Genomic DNA, 10,416 nt, shown 5'->3' with positions numbered 1-10,416 from the left:
GGGACCGCTGCCCAGACAAAGCTGTGTCTCCCAGCCGGGCTGGTGCAAAGCCGGAGTTTGGAGGGACTGAAGAAAAGTGACTGGAGATGCGAAACTCGGGTGGTGTTCAGGTGTGATCTGAAACGGCTCGGCGAGTCACTAGCCGGGTGAAAGAAGTGACTTTCGGGTATCTGCCAACACCGCAAACGTACTGCTGCAGCGTTGAGAAATGTTTCTGCAGGCAGATGGCTAAAACATTTTTTTTCAGCTAAAGCTCAAGAATAAAAATAAAATAATATCATACTGAGTAATAACACTACCAAAAAGTCTACGCTGGTGTTTCTTAATCAGTAGTGACTACATATGTATGTTGTCATATATTTTCCTTCCCCTGCCTTCAGATTCCACATTCCGGAATATTTTAGTAATTTCAACTTTGTGAACCGACAAACGGCTTGGGAATATTACAGAGCTATTTTTCACATACTTCTACTACAGTTTCAGCTCCCAAGTCAGCTAATCAAGAGCATATGTAATTTCAAGCACCTTTCTGGCCTCATTACAAAGAATGGAACTAACCATATGTTTGAAGTTAAACGCATGCTTTAAAAGTGGCTAAATCAGGACCAAAGTTTAATTTGCCACTGAATTGACGGTGTGAAGGTCTTGGATTCAGTCCTATAGTTCTGGCACAACCATGTTGTTCCTGGCATTGTTGACGTAGTATATAACCCCATATACATAACATGTAAATATGCATATATTTGTATCCACACATTCCTGCAGGCATTTAGATGATAGGACATTTGAACTGAAAAGGAGAGAAATTGCCATCCACAGCACTGCCCACTTTACACGTCTATGGCTTTACCATTAGCTATTTATTATTATGATTCCACGCTTATTCCTTTATTACCACAAACTATTCTTATGAAAAACTTCTGTCCATCCTTCATAGCCCTTATGACATCCCAGTACATTTTTATCATCAAAAATAGCTGTTACAGAAAGCCACTGTGAATTTTGGAAGTAGCACACCACTGGGTGGGGCGAGAAGGCTGGGAGGAGAGGTTTTTGTATACACTTTCCTGCTGCCGTGTTTGTCATCTGTGTTATTGATACCTCAGGTTACGGTAGACCACCTCTAACGAGCTACTAGCAAACTTGTAGTTGTCAGAATTGTTGTATAAGGAGTAGTTTTTGTTATGTGATTTGTCTGATATTGCAAAACTTTGAGAGAGCTTTTCAAGGTTAATGCTGTGATGTAAAAGAAAGGGCTTAGAGAAGGGAATGTTGAAATTCAATCCCCTTTTTTAGCAGAGGGACCCTCTTCAAACACTTTTTGAAAGTCAGAAGATGGAAGTATCCCTAAATAAGCTTAGGAAGCCTTCCTTTATTGCTACATGTTTTTAGTTATTTTAGATTTTATTGCAATATACTAAGATTTAAAAATGACAGGAAAAGGTAATGTCGGTAAATATCTCTTTTGTGTTGAAGAGTCGTACCTCAAAATGTCATTTCTCTAAAGTGATTCCTGGAGAATCTGCTGATGCTTTGTGAGTTTGGAGCCTCAACGTTAATGTCTGAGAAATGCCTTATGATCAATGCTAATTTATCATAAATTTATCGCAGCTAAATTCTGTGCTGAAATAATGCCTTCAACTTTGACAAGTAAGGAAAATGTCCTAGGAAAAACAGGAATTAAGTTGTCAAGAATATAATTAATTTACAGATAGACCTAAATAAACTTTTTTTGGTTATAATTTACTAATTTGCTTCCAGTTTGCAACCTAGTACATAACCCTGCACTTTCCTAGAAGGACTTTCTCTTGTTCTTTTCCTTAATCTTGTCTGGCAACAAGAACAATTTCCAGCCAATTTTATAGTCATTAGGAACCTTATTTCTTAAAGCAGTGGCAAATTTATTTACCGAGGTGGTCAGGCTAACGTCAGGAGTTATTATTAATGCAAGTAAGCCTCAGTTACAATAAATCAGCAACAGCATTGAGGCTACAATTAGTCAAAGCATTGTGTAAAACAAGAGAGATCAAGGGATGAAGGGAAGGCAACTCACCGCCCATGACCACAGCAGCCAGATGAAGCCCAACACAAGCAAGTGCTGGGGTTGGGTCAGTTAATGGGAAAAGAGGCTGGAAAATCGCTTCATTCTTTGGGAAGCGGTGCTGTTTGCAATGGAGGACGATCCCTGGAGGCAGCTATATCTCGCTGCCCCTTTGCCAGCAGCAGCATTATGCCATTTAGGGTAACCATACAAGTGACACAGACTTTGAGAGCCCTTACTTGCCGGCACCCACAGTCCCAGCCTTCCCTAGGTCGGCCCTGCTGCACCCTGTCAAAGAATTCAGTTTCTGTAACTTCTTCCACATGAATACCTAAAAGCATTTCATGTGTTTCACATTCAGTGCTCTCCTGTCTTAAAGTCCATACATGGGCAAATGGAAGGCTGCATAAACACTAGCACCATGGCAGTGAAAGAAGCAAATAGCTTTTGAATTGTGTATTGAAAAGAGGTTTTTTTTCACTCACTTCATCAGTATTTGTAACTTACTGAGACTCTCTCCTTGAGATTTTTCTTAGTTTTTTGTTTATGGGATTTAAAATGTTACTATAAACTGCAATGGACCCTGAATCCTGCCTGATTTAAGATCTCTGCCAGATAAAGCGATGAGGAGAAGTAGTTTTCAGGGTGTTTTCGTTCACATATACTGGCTAAAGAAGCACAGAATAAGATGGATCAGACCTAGTCAAGTTTTGTGATATATTATCCTTACTATAAGGTTAGGAAAATATTTCCATGATTCAAGTTCCAACTTGTCCTTGAGTGGTCACCTTCAGATGACGAAGTGGTTGCAATGTGGAAAAATGTTTAGTTACTGTGGGATCATTAAACATAGTTTTGCTAATTTTTATTATTTATTTTTATATTGAAATTAGGGGCTCTAATTTGCTTCAGCAGGGTTTGGACCAAACGGCTACGAGCTTGGTTTTACAATGATGCTAAAAGATTTAGTGAACCACCTCTTCACACTCTGCCATATACCAGCTTCATCGAAAAAATAAAAGCAGATCTGGCTTTACGTCTGAATGAAGAAAATCTGCCGCGCTAATGATAGCTTTCATGTCCCACACAACTTTCATGGAAACAGATACTTACAGTCTAGAGGACAGTCTCCTCAAATTTAGCTCATATTTTACCGATAAACTGTTTAAGATTCTCCTTTTATATACTCTATAATGTTGCTTCAGTGCATTTTCAAAGGGTTTGCAATGTGCTGGCATTCTCAAGCAGAACACATCTGAAATAGTTTTTGTGCAGCTGTGTTAGCTCCATTCTCTTCCCTTTGCTTTTATCTGCTCCCCTATTTGTCTGTTTTACAATAATTATATGGAAGACTTCAATGCTCCAATTGTCTTTACTTTGTTTGCACTTGAAATCGGTTGCGAAGGGACCTTTTACAGATCAAGCAAAGTGTCTTGTCAGCTGCTGTAGTAGCCTTGCTTTTGGGGGTTACCCCAGAGATGCTCAAAGTAACTATTGCAATTCTCCCCTTAGATCTCTGTATGGGTTTTGCTGCATACAGATTATATGCATCACTAATGATTTCCATGATATCTTGCTAAAGCTTTATTTTAATTCAAAGATACAGTCCTCTATTAAGCCGGACATTTTAAAATAATGCTTGCTGACTGACTTAAGGACTGCAGCTGGCATTAGCTCTGAAGGCAAGAATGTCAAATGTGGAAGGAGTCCCAGTCATAATTTAAATGCGTATGAGACAAGCAGAAGCAGTAAAGCATCTGGGGCATCCTAAATGGGGACATATTTAAACTGGTTTGACAGTGTTTTTCATGAGGTTTTCCTTCCGTTAATGTTAATGCATGCAGCGAAGATGCCGTTTATTTATTATGTTATCATGAGATAACGCATGAGTTGCCATAAGTTTTCAGTACAGTTACCATCTAGTTACCCTGAAATAACAAATAATAACTCGAGGCCATATGCTCTTCTCCGGTGAGATAAGGTTGCGTGGTGTGCAAAATACACTTAAGCAGAAAGCAGTTTGCTTGGACTATGCCACAGAATATCACCTTCAAGGGCAGAACAAGTAAGCAGAAAAGGAGGAGAGACCTATGTCCTACCTTTTCTCCAACCCAACCCAAAGAACAGGGAAAAGCAATGGAGTCATGTACCAGCCTGCACCGTCCCTTCTCCCAGATGAAAACAATTTGCAGAGCAGTACAACCCAAGGGCAGCCGTACTCTCCTACAGCACAAAGCTGGGAAAAGGAACCGAGTAGCCTACACCTCTGCTGGAACGTTACAGGACATTGGCTCGATGAGCTGGGAGTTCTCGGGAGGGACAAAATAACTAAGGAGTTTAATTTGGGCAACCAGTACGAATACCTAATCTATGTTACGTCATCCTGGAGATTTGGGTTTTTTTGGATGTCGAATTTTTCCATCATGACTCATGGTATGCTTGTTCTTAGCTGCATGTGGATCCCCTCACAGGGCAACATTTTCAAGGCCAGATACATTATGCCTTTGTATCAGTTCCCGCAACACACAAGGTTCCTTCTTACACGGCCTCCAGGTTCAAATAAACCAAGCCCTTGTAAATAGCATGGTATGAGGCACAGTCAGTCTTCTCATTTGCTCTAAAATACTTTAATAACTTTGAAAAAAATAGGTGTGATATGCAGTATTTGGTCTATTTGGGGCTGTGGTCATCACTGAGAAGTTACTGCTGTAGATAAAGATTATTTGTACTACCGAATGCATACGATGGACTAACTCCTGAATAACATTTCCAGAGAGAATGCAAAATCCCACAGACTTACCGTGGCAGGATGACTGGCAAGCATGTATTTCAGCGGAGTTAACAGGATGACTCACTGGATCCTTTGGTAAAAATATGAATTGTCATCTTGTCACTGACAAAAACACGAACCTCCCAGGGAAAGCTGCAGGGCAAAAAAGAACCCAACAAACAATTACATTCATTTTGAGATAAATGTTAACTACCAGTCACCTGCTGTACATAAAAAATCATGCATTACAACTTGGCAGTCCTGCAGTCATAACAATAGCCTGTTAAGTCGGAAATGATAAGGTAAAAGCAGTGGAAAGGCACAGAAGTGCTTATCAGGACTCTGGGTTTCAGGTCATACTTAATCCTCTGCAAGGATGTTAACAAACTTGCTATTTTCTCCATGGGATTTTGAATAAGGATTTAATATTATTAGTAGACATGGAAATTAGCAGGGACGTAGTGGAATCGTACAAAAAAATAATAGAACTAATAACAACTCAGCAAAATTAAATATTATGAATTGTGTAGTGGCTTCATATTCTTTCTAAAAATGCGTGCAGATGACAGGAAGGTCTCGTTTCCTGGCAGACTAGGTTGGTGGTTCATTTACAGTAAGCCCAGGATTCAGCCTGTTACAGGAATTTCCATGCACTGAATGGCCCATTGACTGGCTATGCAGGAATTACAACTATTTTTGTAAATATTTGTATGCTATCATAAAGGCACTTTTTTATATTTCTCACTTCAAAGCCGTGCTGACAGCTAGGGAGTCTTTTTTAGGCTTTCCTTCAAAGACCTCCATTCCAGCACCTCATCCCCCAAAGTTCGTAACACCTACATAAGGTCCCTTAATCTATCCCGAGCAGGACCCTGTCCACTGTATGATTGGATATACATGTGAATTTACTCCTTGTTGCCGAGTTGTGCTCCACAATCTCATCTCTTATGCTGAAAGTATATATGCTTTTGAGTAAAGATAACTTTGCAAGTATGACTTGGGTGTAAATATATGTGCAATCTGCAGGAAAAGCTGAAATACCAGCCCAAGGAGGTATGGACTGTATTACTCATTTTATTAAGAGCATTATGGTTATTTTTCTCCATGCCAAAGCAGTCAGATTTTTGTCACTGAATACGCTGTTTGTACTGCTGCCAGAAGCCCGGTACTCGGTTTCCTCACTCTGTGCCCTGCTGTGCCAGGACCTGTCTGCAGCTTTCATTTGCTTTCCAATTCACGACGGGCTACTAATTGAATGAATGCATGTTCCCCAGCTTGCTCCCCAAACCCGTGCAGTGACAGCTCATGTTTGCAGCTGGGAATAAAGGGTTAAGTCCGGCAAGGGCTGAGCTCTGGTTAGTCTGAAAGCGAGAAGCCAGTTATGTGACAAGGAAAAGAGGTTCTGGACTGCTTACATAAAAGACTCTCAGCATGTGGAGTCTGGCCTCCTGGAGGAAAAGTCAGACAAATATATAATCAGTTACTTAAAAAAAAAATACATCATTTAGTCTTTTTAACAATGAACTATTGTTATTTCATTCTGTGCGAGGGTGGAAGGTTTAATGGATATATGATATCCATTAATGGATATATCATCATGATAGAATAGATTAACACTAGGGTAGAATTAATGGCTTCCCCTTAGGGGAAGGAGAGAGACCTTTATATTTTTTTGCAGAAGAACACCCATTATTATATAATATGTTCATAAAAGCAGCAGCTGAGATTGATGAAGTGCTTTGGCTGTTGGGACATTATTCTCAATGGCTGCCTTTTATTGGCTCCGTCATTACAGGAAAAAGTGCATCATTTCATTATTCTGTACTCGTGGTTTCCAGGATTTTTCTAACTGAAGTAAAAAGAAAAATAAAAATGTCTATGTCAACAAGTACCTTGTACCTCAAAGGTAATATTTTCCTATTCCTGAATCCAAAATGTGAATTGTGATGATACGCACCAACAAACTCATTTCAAAGCCTTTTACCCTTGTGTCTCGGTGCGTAACGAGCAAAAGACTGTAACAAGAACCAGCAGGGTCTAGGCGACAACGCATGACTCCGCGCCTTGGGTTTCCCCCTCCGACACGCCGTGCCACGACCACTGCTTGAGAGCACATTCGCAGTCGGTCACTGCTTCTGGGTGCCCCCACTCCCAGGTCCCACCACGAGGCGTATTGACCCTCAAACCTATTGGGTGCCTGCATCTCCCATGGGCTTCGGTGAGCGTGGAGGTTGCTCGGACACCTCGTCAGCTGACCCAGGGCATTTCAAGGTGATTCCCCCGAGTCAGCAAGAACGAGAGCCAAGGATCCTCTCCCTCTCCAGAGATGCTTGCCTCCCCCTTTCTGCCCGCCAGCTTCCAAGAGCAGCGCATGATTGCTCTGCTTAGCTCCTCAGACTAATACCAAAATCTATTTACTCACTCGAGATACCAGTGACTCAATCCGAAGCTCACTTATCAAAAACTCTCATTATTATGACTAAACTGCAGCAAAAGCAGGCAAGGTAAAGAATGAAACAATCCTCCTTTTCCATCTATTAACCATCTTCATAATTATCTCTCCTCTTCAAATGCCAGAGGAAGAGGGATGAGCTATGCGGTGTGCCATTAGAGTCCTAATTCTGGGCTGTTTTCAGGGTATAGAGGGCGTTACAAAGTCAAGGCTCTCCTCAGAAACTCTCCAGAGGCTTCCTCCCCTCAACTACACCAAGGGAGACCCAGCGAGTTACAAAAGTGGCAGAATGTCCCCAAGAACCTGTCTTGTGGGACGGCCTTGGTCATGAAAGCACGAGAGGATACCGCCAGGTTTGCAGTCATGTCTCTTTTGAGAGGGTTCCAACACAACACACACAGTAAATGGAACGGATTTCTTTTTTTTTACTGATCATACCAAAAAATGCTGTGCCTTGCTGGAAGCTGCATTTAGTTCATGCAATCAATGCAATGCTTTTTTTTTTTTTTTCCCTTCTGAATCAGTACTGAGCCACTGAAGTATCGAGGGTGGATTTTGATAGTGCATACAGCAGTACAATGGATTTGGAGAGTTTTCCTTGGGGTGAGCCAGAAAGCTGAAGACAAATGCACTCATGCTCCATAAAGCCCTCTCCGCATCACTCCTGCCCTGCTCTGCATATTTTATAGAAGTATTTGCTATGAAGCAATTATCCTGTTTCACTCCAGAAGTATTTTCATTTTATGGCAGAAGACATGGACTCTGGGCACAGGCTCCAGGCTGATTTGTTAAGCAGCCTGGGATCCCTCCAAGGAAAGGCTCTTCGTGAGTGCTACAGCAAGCGGCGAGTACAGATTGAGTTGGAAAAAACTTCTGTATCCTGGACTAGGCTTGGCTGGCACCCTGCTCACAGAACTGGTAAGAGGGCAAGCTGGGACCCTCTTCAAAGATTACTATGTCTTCCACGTTTGTTTATATTACTAGTTGTGTTTATAATGTTGACATATCATTCCTATTTTTATGAATCAATTTCCATACTTATATTAGAAAGTTATTCTCTGACTACACGATACAGTAGTGGGATTTCCTTTTAATGCTATTTTCCCAATTCTGTGAGTTACGTTGTAAAAGTGGGGAAAAGTATATGAATTATTTATTAACTTCAAAGCATTTGCTGTGCAAGAGTTTATTCTTAATTCTGCATCAGTAAGAGCTAGGATTCCCCTAGAAAATAGCTTTTTGATAACTGAAATATTTTCTAGAATTCTGTGATAAAGTAAAAAACTGCAAAACTCCACTCAGACTACATCAGGAAAAAGGATTATAGCTGCAGCACCAGGACCAGGGTACTGCTACTCTTTCGTGGTGAAGGCAGCATGAAATGTCTCTGTTGACATTATTACTAAAATGCAGAGAGAAGATAAAGCAGTGATAAACCAAAGAAAAAGGCTAAGGCCCTGCAGCAAAGATGTGTGTATTCATGACTTTTCCATCACTATCAATAATGCATCATGACCATCATGCGGATGACGACACCAATTTTTGAGAAAGACTGAGTCAAGCTTTCTATCACCAAATGTGAAAAAAACATTCAACCTGACATTGGATGTTGAGAAGACAGGACCTGCTAGATAAGCAAAGATCCAGCAGAAAGGGTAATGGAGAAGAAAATCAGCTGATGTTGACATAAATTGACATCTGCTGTACCAGTTTGTAGTGTTTTATGGAGGAAAACCATTCTTTTGTTAACATGTACTGAAAGAAAACATTTTCAGGGCCACAAAAATATCTTGGCTAGAAAAACCCCCGAAATGATGGTTTATCTGTGAGCAATTCTGCAACGTGAAGAAACCATGTTCAATATTATGCTCAAGTTTTACAGTTATCTATGTTCTCCCTTTATGTACCGCACTCTAATTCTGCATGGCAGTAGACAATAGGTACGTTGCTGATTCCCTGTGGTATCTTAGATTCTGTACTGATGCTTTGAATAATTATTTTTGCATGAAGATCGTGGTGGCAAAGGGGAAAACCCGGACTGTAACTTTCAAAAGATTTCTTTTTTGTGTGTTTGAATCCCAGTGGCATACATTCAGTTCTCACACCAGAAATTGCTCTGGTGTAAATGAGAGCAGAACTGGCCCAGTATGTGCATGGCTGGGCATCTTCAGCAAGATAATTCCGAGCTCACTTCCACTCTGTGTGGATCATCCCTCACTCCATGTTAGCTATAGTTAGATGGTGAAATTTGACTTGGAGTTTGCCTACAAATCTTGTAACTTCATTGAGCTTCATCCGTTAAAACCAGTGGGAGTTAAACATATACATGTAAGACATATATATGACATGTAAGACGTATATATGTCTTAAATCCGTAAGACAAATTCTATCCCCATATGCAGATGACTATTAAGCTACCAGAAACTCAGCAAACGCTGTCAATAACCTCAGGGTGACCCACCAAGGGCTGCTCAACGTGAATGAAAGAGGCAAAGCAGAGCACAAGCTACCAACGTTTTCACCCCTTGCTATGGCCAAGCACTGATGGCACAGACCAAACCCGTGCTGGAGGTGAGGAGCCCTGATTCACACCCAGGAGACCCAGAGCTACAGCTGAGGATGGAGTCCGATCTTCAGAGCCCAGAACTAGGAAGGCCATGAAACCAATCCGGATTAGGAGCATTTTGAAAATATGGGTAGAATTTCATTCCTTCAAGGAGTGTTAATTAATGACTGAATTGCCACTGCCAGCCTAAATGCTGCTTAATTTACTCTCCAGAATAACTCAATCTCTATGTGATTTCAATGTGACCGTTCAAGGAACTCGGTCCACTTATCTCTCCCTGATTTACAGTGGATTCATAAATTATCGGACTCTACTGCGTCAGCAGATACTTCCGAAGTTGAGCAGGAGCTGTTGATACGCTCTCCGGGGCAGGAATTTAAGTTCAGGCCTTTGCTCACCAAGGGTTGACGTTAGACGTCTCTCTTTCTGGCAGCTGAATCATTATAGAGCACATAGTCCTTACTACAGTGCTGTATGTCTGATGCCTAATGAGGCAACAAAACTAAATTTACTGTAAAGTTATGCCTCTAATGCATAGCTGAGCAGGGACGGTGTGCAAGCAACACTACCACGAGGTCAAAGGTCTG

The 10,416-nt window shown here is 41.1% G+C and overlaps 1 protein-coding gene across 1 annotated transcript in view; it reads right to left on the bottom strand.

Annotated features, from left to right (window-relative positions):
• Positions 1 to 4,942, bottom strand: part of FAM46D (family with sequence similarity 46 member D) — an 8,742-nt gene extending 3,800 nt beyond the window's left edge. Inside the window, exon 1 of the mRNA XM_009288004.1 lies at positions 4,842 to 4,942. The gene's annotated coding sequence lies outside the window, so the exon portion shown is untranslated. The remainder of the gene's footprint in view (positions 1 to 4,841) is intronic.
• Positions 4,943 to 10,416: the final 5,474 nt, after the last annotated feature.

This window comes from Aptenodytes forsteri, unplaced genomic scaffold (genome assembly GCF_000699145.1).
Source record: "Aptenodytes forsteri isolate BGI_AS27 unplaced genomic scaffold, ASM69914v1 Scaffold72, whole genome shotgun sequence".
In the NCBI taxonomy this organism is placed as follows: Eukaryota; Metazoa; Chordata; class Aves; order Sphenisciformes; family Spheniscidae; genus Aptenodytes; species Aptenodytes forsteri.
The sequence above is the reverse complement of the archived record's forward strand: the minus strand, read 5'-3'. Positions and strand labels throughout refer to the sequence as shown.